The sequence below is a fragment of the Nicotiana sylvestris genome, chromosome 8 (assembly GCF_000393655.2).
Source record: "Nicotiana sylvestris chromosome 8, ASM39365v2, whole genome shotgun sequence".
In the NCBI taxonomy this organism is placed as follows: Eukaryota; Viridiplantae; Streptophyta; class Magnoliopsida; order Solanales; family Solanaceae; genus Nicotiana; species Nicotiana sylvestris.
In genome coordinates, this window is record NC_091064.1 from 74061408 (window position 1) to 74073504 (window position 12097).

A 12097-nucleotide genomic window follows, 5' to 3' on the forward strand; every position below is an offset into this window, starting at 1 on the left:
ACCTTTTCATTTGTATTCTCAAAACATTTTTTAATAATGAAAGCCCTTTCTCTTGTTTTTCACCTTTTCCCATCAGCCAATATTTGGAGGTTTATTCTGATTCGGAGCTAGCCAATGTTGTGCATCTTCCTTAGTTGTCTTTTGATAATCAAGTCTTAAGGGTGAAAGGGAGTGATAGCTCCATCCATTTTCAGTATATATGGATGTCCAGCAGAAGTAATATCGTTGCTATCTTGGTCTGGGAGGCCAACCCCGGTGGAGAAGGAAGGCATAATGCCAGTAGCTTATTTGTGGCCACTTAATTCCACCACTGGTTTTTATTGAGCAATGCTTTGCTTTACTGTTACTGCATTGTCATGTTTTGATAGCAGCAGTGTCACGGTCCCAAATGCCCGGTGCAGGGAGTAATGTGAGTATGCCGACTCAGTAAGTAACTAAAGTAAATAAGGCTTGAAAGCAGTGACGAGCAGTGAAAAATCATATAAAGGAGTAAACAACAGAATAACAGATCAAACTCCACAGTTTAAAAACCAGTTTCGTCATAAAATCTTCAGTTTTAATTGGAATACATGAAATCATTTACTTAGTAATTTTCAACAGAGGCTTATTTTAAAAGAAGAGTGAAATCAGTGAAAATATCATAAATGTTCCCCTCGGGCAATGTATCACTCATAATATGGCCTCTCGGGCAGCCTCTCAGTCACTCAATACTCGCTCTCAGCACTCAGGCTTAATAATATCCAATAATAGTAATAAGCATAGTAAGGCTGCGGCGTGCAGCCCGATCCATAGTTTATTGTCGACTACGCTCACTGGGGGTGCACAGACTCCGGAGGGGCTCCTACAGCCCAAACGTCATATCGTTGCGACGCGCAGCCCGATCCAATATATATATCGCTGCGGCGTGCAGCCCGATCCACTCGGGCATTAGGTCCGAGTTAGGTCCTCCACCTCTCTCAGTCATTAACCTCACATCCACTCGGGCATAACAGTAGGAATCACGGAATTTAGTCCGAACAGTTCTCACATTTTAAGAAGTACAGTGATAAAACCAGTTTAACCAATATGATGTTCTAAACGTATACAACACAAGTGGGGGGTGATTTGTGTGGTACCCAATTTTTCGATCTAGAAGAACCTAGTTCTTTTAGGTGTTCTAACTACTACTGTTGCGAAATTAAAAGTACAAAAATAAAGAACACAGAGATTTTTACGTGAAAAATACCTGGCTCAAAAGGTGAAAAAAACACGACCTACTACTCAGTGGAATTTTCCCAAACATCCACTAAAATCACTGAGCTAAAACAGCATTTACAAAACCTCTTTGTAAACCTAAGGATTAACTCTAATCCCTGTGTAGCACACAACCTCAATTACAAATAACTTTAATTACAATCCTTGTGTAGCCTATAACTTGAGCACTCAAAGTTCCTATTACAAATGCTTCTATGAAAGCTGAAAAGGTACAACTTTAAACCACCTACTGCAATTGAACTAGAATAAGAATAAACACAACGGAACTGGTTCTTCTATCTCGTTCAAGTAGCTTCAGGTGTGCACACTTAAATCTCACATAAATTGCTCGCAAATTTGCCTTGCTCGTTTGCTCTAAATTTAGTTTAACTTCTGTGTATGTGCAACACCTGTAAAAAAGAACAATCACTATTATTTAATGAGTTAGTAATCAGAGTTTGATTGAGACTCAATTGTTGATCTTCCATCGAAGTTGAGTCCTTGTACAATACAAACTCCAACCCTATCCTTTATCCGGATTGTGTCCTCTTCCCATAAGGAGACTTTCTCTCCTCATCCAATATGCAACCTTTTCGATTAGTTCAGGAGATATTGTTGCTTGATCACTGAGACTTATCTCCTTCACGTATATCTCACATATCTAGGTTGATAAATACTGTGCCTCACATGATGGACCTGGTCCATGATTGAGTTCATTTGTCATTCTTCAAAACTTCACCAGAACTTGGGTCAACAAATTTCCCTTTTTTGATGATGACAAACTTTGTGCTTTTACTAATCAAAGAACCTGTAGGAACTCAGCTTGACCATCAACACATTAACTTAGAATTTTAACTTATCATCAAGGACCAGGTTTAATTAGGTTATAAATTTCACATTATTCAGAATAAAGAGTAAACACAATATCTCTTCCCCCTTTTGGCATCATCGAAAAGTTTCATACATTGTGAATCCTAGATTTTAATAATTGCTCATGGCCACTTGGATAACTGAAAGTGAAAACATGGATGAAATCATCAATAATCAACAAACATATTCAAACTATTAAGATCAGAATCTTCACAGAATAAGAGAAACAACATTTATCATTGATAAGATATGTTTCCACCAACAAACCACAAAAAGAAAGAAAAACTTCCAAAACATGAGCAAAAAACACAGAAAAGTCCCTAATCTGGGTCACTAGGGGTACTAGACTGGTTCAGAAGACAACAACTGGACATCCTAAGGCTTGGAGGAACTAGAGGTCTAGGTTTGGAGAAGGTTGAGCATATTCTGAAGCATCCTATCACTCTACTCCTTTTCTTTTGCTAGCTCAGTTCTAAGGCCATCTCTTTCAGTTTCCAGTTCAACTACACGAGCCTGGAGCCTAGCAATTTTAGCATCCTTAGATCCACACTCTTGAACTAAAGCCCTAACCTTGCTTTTCACAGGTGTCTTCAGAGATGAACCAGGTTCAACTGGGGTGGCATTGACTTGATAGTCACAAGCCAGAAGAGTCTTGATGCAAAATTGTTCCTTGCTTGATGCCATCTCCCATTTCTTCAAAGGTACATTCAGCCTGTCCAGAACAATAGTCAATATGAACCCATATGGGATGGCATAAGACCTGGAGCCATTTATGACCCTGTCCAGTAATTTGACAATAAAGACAGGCCAATTGATCTGCATTCATCTCACAAGGCACTCCATAAGAACCAGGTCCATGTAGTTGGCAGTGTTCCTCCTCTACTGTATGGGTAGCAGGCACTTGTTAATAAATTCAAACAGGACATTGTGCTCAGGCCTCATCTCACTTTTCTACACATACCTGGCTTCAGGCACATCTTTAGCAGTTGTGGCATCATAAAAATTACTAGTGATTTGAAGAGCAGTAGGGAGAGAATCTAGACATGGCCACCTTTGCCTTGTATAATCATCATACCCCTCACTAGGTATGTCTAGAATCTTACCCAATTTGAGTGCATCAAACTGCACCCTTACTCCTTTCACCAGATTGGTGACTACCCGATTCTTCACTGTGGCATTGGCCATAAACTCAATCAATTCTTTCCTAGCCACCCTCTCATCCATTTCAAGGACCATGTCCTTCCAACCTTGTGCAGCTAGGGCATCCACCAGTCTTCTCATTCCTGGCTCATCCAGGTCTCTCAACAGTCTTCCTTTCAATAAATTTCTTCTACCAAAGATGGAAAACCTATCTTGTTCCTTTTCAGATTCCTCTTTTTCTTCTTCTTCTCCACTCCATACTTTTCTTCCTCAGTAATTTTAACCTACTTACCTTTCACTACAGATCTAGTTCTTTTGGCTAAAGAGGGTTCAGCAGATACAGGTTCAGAGGAAGACTTCTTGGAAGAAGCCTTGGCCCTTTTTGGTTTGGGTGTAGGAACTTCCACAATTGTTCCCCTTTCTTGATGGACCAGTTCCATCTCCTCTTCTTCTTCTTTTGCAACCTCAAAACTCTCCACAACCTTTGCTTTTCCCTTCTCCTTCTTTTTCTTCTTGCTTTCTTCCAGAGCTTTCTGTAACTCAGCTTCACTTTGTTTGACCCTGCTTCTAGTGGTTCTTCCCTTAGGTACTGAAGGTACAGTAGGTTTTGGGGATGATATTTTGCTTTTCTTTGTTGGCTTGGAAGCAGTTGGAGCCTTTTGTGTGGAAGCTTTACGCTTCTTTGGATCATAACTGGCCCCAACCTTCTTCAGAAGATCAACCAGTGTTTCCTCAGCAGATGAACTAGGTTCATCTTGTTGCTTGCTTAGATGCACAAGCCCTTCAGCCGCCTCCCCAGAACCACTTCCCCCTGACTTGTTGCCACCTTCTTCAACACCTCCACAGATAGCCAGAAATGTTTCTTTCCCATTTCCTCTGTCATCACCACTTGCTCCCTCTCTCTCTTTTTCTTTCTTTTTACCTCCACTTCTACTAGATTCAGCCCCCTTTACATCTTTGACAGGGCCAACCAAGACAAACCTATTTTCTACATTTTGAACCACAATAGAGAATACCACACAAGAACTTACCTCACCAGAGGTTTCTTGAATTTTGTCAGTGTCAGAAGACCCGTGTTCTTCACCTTCGCTGGCAGAAATAAAAGCTTCAGACTCAGAGCTTGAGTCAGATTCTTAAGTAGGACTTTCCTTCCTCTGGCTAGCCTTCAATTTCTCATTTAGAACTTTTTTTAGAGCTCCAGAAGCTACAATTTTTCTGGCCAACATTTTCTGCCTACAAAACCTAGGTTTTGGGGTTTCACTAGGGGGTGTAGATGGGGATGTATTAGAAGGGGATACTGGAGGGGGAGTACCAGGATTGTCTTGGGGGTTAGTCATGGTGGATTGTTTCTTGAGAAAAAATTGAGAATTTTTGGAGAGAAGAAGCGCGATCAGAACTTGAGAAGTGTTTTGACGGTTATGGACTAATGAAGAAGAGGTGTGGTGTATATTTAAAGATGATTAGAATTAAATGTAGTAACGACAGCTTTTTCAGAGGTCAATTAGAAGTCTAATCAAGGTGTAATTCTGGTCTCTTAGTGACTATTAGGCATCACTAGATTTTAGGCAAAAATCCAGGCTTTTAGAGTTCTAGGGGAACGAAACTGGTTCAATGCTCAACAGATAGAATTTCTGGGAATTTGATGAATGTAGGACTTCTGCTCAAAATTGGAAAAATAATCTTTCTAATTGTGCGGAGTATAGAAAACATACCTAAGCTTTTCATATGAACACATACTGATGAACCAGGTTCTTTATATAGAACTCTCTTGAATCATTCCTCAAATGCCAAAATAGAAGAAACTTTGTAAGAGATTAGTGAGTCACATGTCACGGGAGTATACTAATTAAAGTATGAAACTGAGTAAGAATTGATCTAGATATTTACACAAAGTTAGAACTCCTAACCAATTTTTTTTTAATATTGTGCATTCTGAACTGGACCTATTAGGTGATATTAATCATCCCTAATTCCAACCTTCTCCTCTCAAAGTTTTCTCTACTTAGTGCTTTAGTAAAAATGTCAGCTATTTGTTTATCAGTAGCACAAAATTCTATTGAAATCAATCCTTTCTCATAGTTATCTCTTAAGAAGTGGTGTCTAATATCTATGTGCTTAGTCCTCTTATGATGAACAGGGTTCTTTGTCATACTTATAGCACTAGTGTTATCACAGAATATTGGAATACATCTCACTTCAATTCCAAAATCTACCAGCTGTTGTTTGATCCAAAGCAATTGAGCACAACAAGAAGCAGCAGCAACATACTCAGCTTCAGCAGTAGATAGGGCCACAGAATTTTGCTTTTTGGTAGCCCATGACACAAGACATGAACCAAGGAAGTGTGCCATAACTGAGTTGCTTTTCATTTCCACTAAGAAACCTGCATAATCAGCATCATCATATCCTAATAGACCAAAATTACTACCTTTAGGATACCAAAGACACAGATCAGTGGTGCCTTTCAGATATCTCAGTATCCTCTTTACAGCAGTCAAGTGGTACTCTTTTGGATTTGCTTGAAAATAAGCACAAATCCCTACACTGAAAACAATGGCAGGTCTGCTTGCCATAAGATACAAGAGTGAACCAATCATACCCCTATACAACTTTTCATCAACTGATGAACCAGGTTCATCAATATCTAATTTAGTGGCAGTTGCAATGGTTGTGTCTATTTCTTTAGAATTTTCCATTTTAAACTTTTTGATTAGCTCTTTTGTATAATTTTGCTGATGGATCATGGTTCTATTTGGACTTTGTTTGATCTGCAAGCCTAAAAAGAAGTTAAGCTCACCCATCATGCTCATTTCAAACTCACTCCCATTAGTTTTGCAAAGTCCTTACTCAGCCTATCAGTGGTAGCCCCAAATATGATGTCATCCACATATATTTGCACAACAAGGAGATCTTTACCTTTTTCCATTAAAAATAAAGTACTGTCAATTTTACCTCTTTTGTAACCATGATCCAGTAGGAATTTGGATAGTCGTTCATACCAAGCTCTTGGGGCCTGCTTGAGCCCATAGAGAGCCTTGTCTAACTTGTACACATGCTCAGGACATTCCTTGCTCTCAAACCCTGGAGGTTGTTTCACAAACACTTCTTCCTTTAGGTAGTCATTCAGGAAGGCACTTTTGACATCCATCTGATGAAGAGTAAATTCCATGTGTGCTGCAAAGGCTATGAGGAGTCTGATTACCTCTAGTCTTGCAATTTGAGCAAATGTATCATCATAGTCTATGCCCTCCTCTTGGATGTATCCTTGTACCACCGGTCTTGCTTTGGTTCTTGTAATTGTTCCATCTTCATCAAGTTTATTTCTAAAGACCCATTTTGTAGTAATGACTGATCTGTCCTTGACTTGACTAGATGTCAAACTTGACTTCTTTCAAATTGGTTGAGTTCATCCTACATTGCATTCACCCAATCTGCATCCTGCAAAACCTCAACAACATTTTTAGGTTCAATAAGAGATAGGAAAGCATCAAAAGCACAGAGATTTTTTAGCTGAGATCTAGTTTTGATTCCAGATGTTGGATCAGTAATAATGTTCTCAATGGGATGAGAACTTTGATACTTGTGAGGTTTCACAACCAACTGGTTTCTGCTAGATGTCTCTCCCATGTTCTATTTCTAAGGCACAGGTTCATGAACAGGTTCCTCTAGGGGGTTTGATTTAATTTCTCCTTGATTAGTTCCCCTGTTAGGTTGCCCTGATTTGAAGGACCTATTCCATTACCTGTTCCTTCTTTTGATGCCACTTTGACTTGTGTTGGGGATTCAGTCAATTCATTTACCAATCCAATGGCTTTATTTTCATGTTCCTGTCTCTCAGAAAGAAAGTTAGTTTCATCAAATACTACATGTACACTTTCTTCTACACATAGAGTTCTTTTATTAAACACTTTATATGCTTTGCTATGTGAAGAATATCCCAAGAACACTCCCTCATCACTTCTGGGATCAAACTTCCCTAGGGAGTCTTTTCCATTATTGTGCACATAGCACTTGCAATCAAATACCCTAAGATGGGATATGTTTGGTTTTCTCCCTTTAAGTAACTCATAGGGAGTCTTCTCTACCAGAGGTCTGGTCATGCATCTATTGATTATGTAACATGCAGTTTTTACAGCCTCTGCCCAGAAGCTATGAGGCAATTTACTAGAAAGCAACATGGTTCTAGCCATGCCATCAAGAGTTCTATTCTTCCTTTCAACTACTCTATTTTGTTGAGGGGTCCTAGGGGCAGAGAAATTATGATCTATACCATTTTCAGCACAGAATTCAGCAAACTTGGAATTTTCAAATTCAGTTCCATGATCAGACCTAATGGATGCAAGTTGATTTCCTAATTGTTTCTGAGTTTTTCTAACAAATGCAATAAACATGTCAAATGTTTCATCCTTGGAGGTTAGAAATCGAACCCAAGTAAATCTAGAATAATCATCAACAAGCACCATTACATATTTCTTTCCACCTCTACTCATGGTTCTTATTGGACCACATAGATCCATATTGACCAGTTCTAACGACTTGGTTGTACTTACCATTTTCTTGATTTTCAAGGATGATCTTACCTGCTTCCCCCTTGCATATGCCTCACAAACATTGTCTTCCTTGAACTTGATATTAGGTAACCCTATCACCAAGTCTTTGATGACTAATATGTTTAGCTAATTTAGACTTGCATAACCAAGTCTTTTGTGCCACAAGAGGGGATCATTAACCAACACACTTAAGTAAGTGAGTTCATTTTCTGAGAGAGTAGACAAATCTACAATGTAAATATTGTTAACTCTTTTTCCCTGCAAAACAATCATGTTAGTGGTAAGGTTAATCACAAAGCATTTGGTAGAGGTAAAAGCTACAAGATTACTTCTGTCATACAATTGTGACACATTTATTAGGCTATATTTCATGCCATCTATCAAGTAGACATTATCTATGGAATGAGAATCTATTTTGCCTACCTTTCCAACCCCAATGATCTCACCTTTCTTTCCATTACCAAAGGAGATATTACCTCCTTTTAAGTCCTCAAGTGAAAGGAACTGGTCCTTATTCCCAGTCATATGTTTTGAGCAGCCACTATCCATATACCATATTTGGCTCCTCCCTTTCACTTGGACCTGCAAAAAGAAATCAAGGGTTAGTCTTAGGAACCCAAACTAGTTTGGGTCCTTTCTATAGGCAAAAGGATGAATCAAATTCCTTCTTGTCCACCCAGGCAGCTTATTTTTTTCTTGAACAAAGACTTTGTTCTTTTGACTGGCCTTTTCTTTTGCATATTCATTTTTGTAATGGCCAGTCTTGCCACAGTATGTTCAGATTTTATCTTTAGGAAGAGTGAGGTACTTGCTTTTAGGGTCCCATTTTGGAGCTTGAGTCCCATAGCCAAGTCCTCTTTTGTTGCTACTGTGATGCTCTTATAGCCAAGAGAGTGCATCAGAAGCCTTGTTCCACTTGCAAGTTCTGTCTAGTTCATGTTTCACCTTCCCTAGATCTTCCTTTAGGACTTTGATGAATTCATCTTTCTTATACAATTCATCTTTCATTTTTCCCAATTTTTCTTCTAGAGTGAGATATGTGTGATTAGCTTTCTTCTTTCATGTTCCTAGTTTCAGTTTTAAGTTTTCATACATAAGTTCTAGGGCACTATTATCAAGTTCAAGAACCTAGTTCTTCAACTCAGCATTTGTATTATCCCTATCATTAGCCCTAGACTCTAGACTTTTGTATTTTGTTTTTAGGATCACACATTCCCTAGACAGAACTCCCTTCTCATTGTTAATTATCTTAGACTGATCAATGAAATCTAGTAATAGCTCAACCAACTTTTCTTTAGACAAAAATTTAATCTTGTCATTAAGATGAAGGATACTTACCTCTTGTTCATCATCTGATTCTCAGATGGCCTTTAGTGCTTGCTCTTCTTCATCTTCATCTTCTGAGTCTTCATCTGATGTTTCTCCCCAAGCAACAACCATAGCCTTGGTTGAACCTTTGTTCCTTTTTGGTTGAACTTGTTCTTTCTTCATGTTCCTTCGTTCATCCCTTTCTTTCTTCCACTCGATTTCCCATTGAGGGCAGTTCTTGATCATGTGATCAGTCTTACCACACTTGTAGCAACCCTCATTGGTCTGTTTCTCAGGAGCTCTTGACTTGTTGAAGGTTGTACCTCTTGAAGAACCCTTTGCTCTCATCAGGTACTTTTTGAAATCTCTAGTGATCATAGCCATCTCATCATCTTCCAGATCTGAACCTTCAGCAATTCTGAGAGCTAGGCTTCTCTCCTTCTTGGATGTATCCATATTCATGGTTTTCCTTCTCAGTTCATAAGCAGTAAGATTTCCAATCAGTTCATCCAGTCTGAGAGTAGCAATATTCTTGGATTCCTGAATGATAGTGATTTTGCTTTCCCATGAGACTAGAAGAACCCTTGTCAGGATTTTCTCAACCTTGTCTTTTTCAAGAATAATCCTTCGAAGAGACTTAAGTTCATTTGTTACTGTAGTGAACCTAGTATATATCTCTTGGATAGTTTCTCCTTCCTTCATAGTAAAATTCTCATATTGAGAATACAACAATGTTCCTCTAGATCTTTTCACTTGTGGTGTTCCTTCATGAGCCACTTGCAAAGTGTCCCATATCTCCTTAGCAGTAGTACAACTTTGGATCCTACTGTAATCATCTGGACCTAGTCCACACACAAGCTATTTCTTGGATTTAGCATTTTTCTTCCACTTCTTAGGTCTTCAGCAGTGCAGTTAGCCCTTGTCTTTGGCACATCCACTCCTTCCTCATTTTTCATTGTAGTTGCCAAAGGACCATCAGTGACTATGTCCCAGAGTTCATAGTTTTCTCCGATGATGTGATCCTTCATCCTGTTCTTCCACCAAGAGTAGTACTGTCCATTTAACAAAGGAGGCCTGGCAGTGGATTGCCCTTCCCAGTTCCCAAGTGGTGCACTCATCTTGATCTTTTCCTAAAGTGTTAGCCTCTTCAAGGATAACCTACTCTGATACCAATTGATGTTCTAAACGTCAATACCACACAAGAGGGCGAGTGATTTGTATGGTACCCAATTTTTTGATATAGAAGAACCTGGTTCTTCTAGGTGTTCTAACTACTACTGTTGCGGAATTAAAAGTACAGAAAATAAAGAACACAAAGATTGTTACGTAGAAAACACCCGTCTCAAAAGGTGAAAAAATCACGACCTACTACTTAGTAGGATTTTCCCAAACATCCACTAAAATCACTAAGCCAAAACAACATTTACAAAACCTCTTTGTAAACCTAAGGATTAACTCTAATCCCTGTGTAGCACACAACCTCAACTGTTGCAACACCTTCAAGTTAGCCTATAACTTGAACACTCAAAGTACCTATTACAAATGCTTTTATGAATGCTGAAAAGGTACAAGTTTAAACCACCTACTACAATTGAACTAGAATAAGAATAAACATAACGGAACTGGTTCTTCTATCTCGTTCAAGTAGCTTCAGGTGTGCACACTTAGATCTCACATAAATTGCTCGCAAAATTGCCTTGCTCCTTTGCTCTCAATTTAGTTTAACTTCTGCGTATATGCAACACCTGTAAAAGAGAACAATCATTGTTATTTAATGAGTTAGTAATCAGTGTTTGATTAAGACTAAATTGCTGATCTTCCATCGAAGTTGAGTCCTTATACAATACAAACTCCAACCCTATCCTTTATCCGGATTATGTCCTCTTCCCATAAGGAGACTTTCTCTCCTCATCCAATATGCAACCTTTTCGATCAGTTCAGGAGATATTGCTGCTTGATCACTCAGACTTATCTCCTTCACGTGTATCTCACATGTCTAGGTTGATAAATACTGTGCCTCACATGATGGACCTGGTCCATGACTGAGTTCATTTGTCATTCTTCCAAACTTCACCTGAACTTGGGCCAACACAATAAACAGGTAAAACATGACAGAGGATATGCTTTCAAACAAATAGAGTGAGGAGAAACAGTAAAAATGCCCCTAATGGTCTCAACAGGTCGGCACAAGGCCCCAAACATGGCATACAACCCATAATACAGTGTAAATATCTAAAATATGGAATATTATAAGATTTCAAATCAAATACGCGGCTTAATAGTCGCTACGGGACGAACCAAACCACAATACCTACCGCTGCACGCTGACACACTCGTCACCTAGCATGTGTGTCACCTCATTTATCAAAAACAATTCGAAATACCGGGGTTGTGCCCTCAGTTCCAAATTTCAATGGTTACTTACCTCAAACCAGATGAAAATACTACTTCGCGATGCGTTTGCCTCTCGCCTCGGCCTCAAATCGCGCCAAATCTACCCAATATCAGAATCATAACATTAGAATACACTAAAGGATCGAATCTCAAACAATAATAATCAAATTATACCAAAAATATCAAAATTGGCCAAACCCGACCCCCGGGCCCACATCTCGAAACTCAATAAAAATCATATCAATGGAATCCTTATCCCCCCACGAGTTCATTCATATCAAGAGCATCAAAATCTAACCACAAACGACCCCTTAAATCCCAAATTCTAGGTCTCCAATTACAAGCCTTAGTTATTCAATTTTAAGCTTAAATTCCATGATTAATTAGGTAGAATTCACATTAGAATTGAGTATTAAGTCCATGAATCTTACCTCCAAGTGTTTCTCCTTGAATCCCTCTTCAAAAAACTCCAAAATCGCTCAAAATGGCGGGAATAAACCCCAAAATCGCGGACAAGATGACTATTTAAACATTCTGCACAGGCCTCAATTCCTTCTTCGCGAACGCGGTCAATGCCTCGCATTCACGAAGCACAAAAAATT